Below are 459 nucleotides of genomic sequence, written 5' to 3'. Positions count from 1 at the left end.
TCTCTCTGTTAATGCTGCGCCCGTAAGCGAGTGTGATATTCTTCTAAACCCGATCACGCGTCTCTGATTTGCTTTCATCTCGTTCGTTCCTACTCCTGAATTTTTCTAGGGTTTGGCCTTTCTCAATTGCATTGCATCGGTAGCTTTTTATTACGTTCATGCCTCGATTTTAACCTCTTCGCTCTCTTCTTCTTCTTCTTCTTCTTCTTCTTCTTCTTCTTTCTGTAACTCGTTTTCTCTATTTCGGTGGTCTCGCTTCTGAATTTTCACTTTGGGTTTCTAAATTGGATCGATGGTTATTCTCTAATTATATGTTTATTTTACCTTTGTCGATTTTGTTTTGTTGATTTAGATTTGTGGTGGAGGATCCTACGACTAATCGGTGGTGGCTCTTCTAGGGTTTGGTTTCTAATTAAATTGTATCGTTCAAGGCTTTTTTTTTTTTTTTTTTTTTTTTTT

At 37.0% G+C, this 459-nt stretch overlaps 1 protein-coding gene across 16 annotated transcripts in view; it reads left to right on the top strand.

Annotated features, from left to right (window-relative positions):
* Positions 1-459, top strand: part of LOC104714161 (putative F-box/FBD/LRR-repeat protein At1g78840) — a 7303-nt gene continuing 6844 nt past the window's right edge. For 9 of the 16 annotated variants that reach the window (XM_010431439.1, XM_010431438.1, XM_010431426.1 and 6 more), the window contains exon 1: positions 1-399. The gene's annotated coding sequence lies outside the window, so the exon portion shown is untranslated. Of the gene's footprint in view, positions 420-459 lie in introns of all 16 variants that reach the window. The other 7 variants (XM_010431431.1, XM_010431432.1, XM_010431428.1 and 4 more) reach the window with 7 other exon arrangements.

The sequence above is a fragment of the Camelina sativa genome, chromosome 9 (assembly GCF_000633955.1).
Source record: "Camelina sativa cultivar DH55 chromosome 9, Cs, whole genome shotgun sequence".
Lineage (NCBI taxonomy): Eukaryota > Viridiplantae > Streptophyta > Magnoliopsida > Brassicales > Brassicaceae > Camelina > Camelina sativa.
Note: the sequence above shows the minus strand (reverse complement) of the source record. Positions and strands in the feature narration are given on the sequence as shown.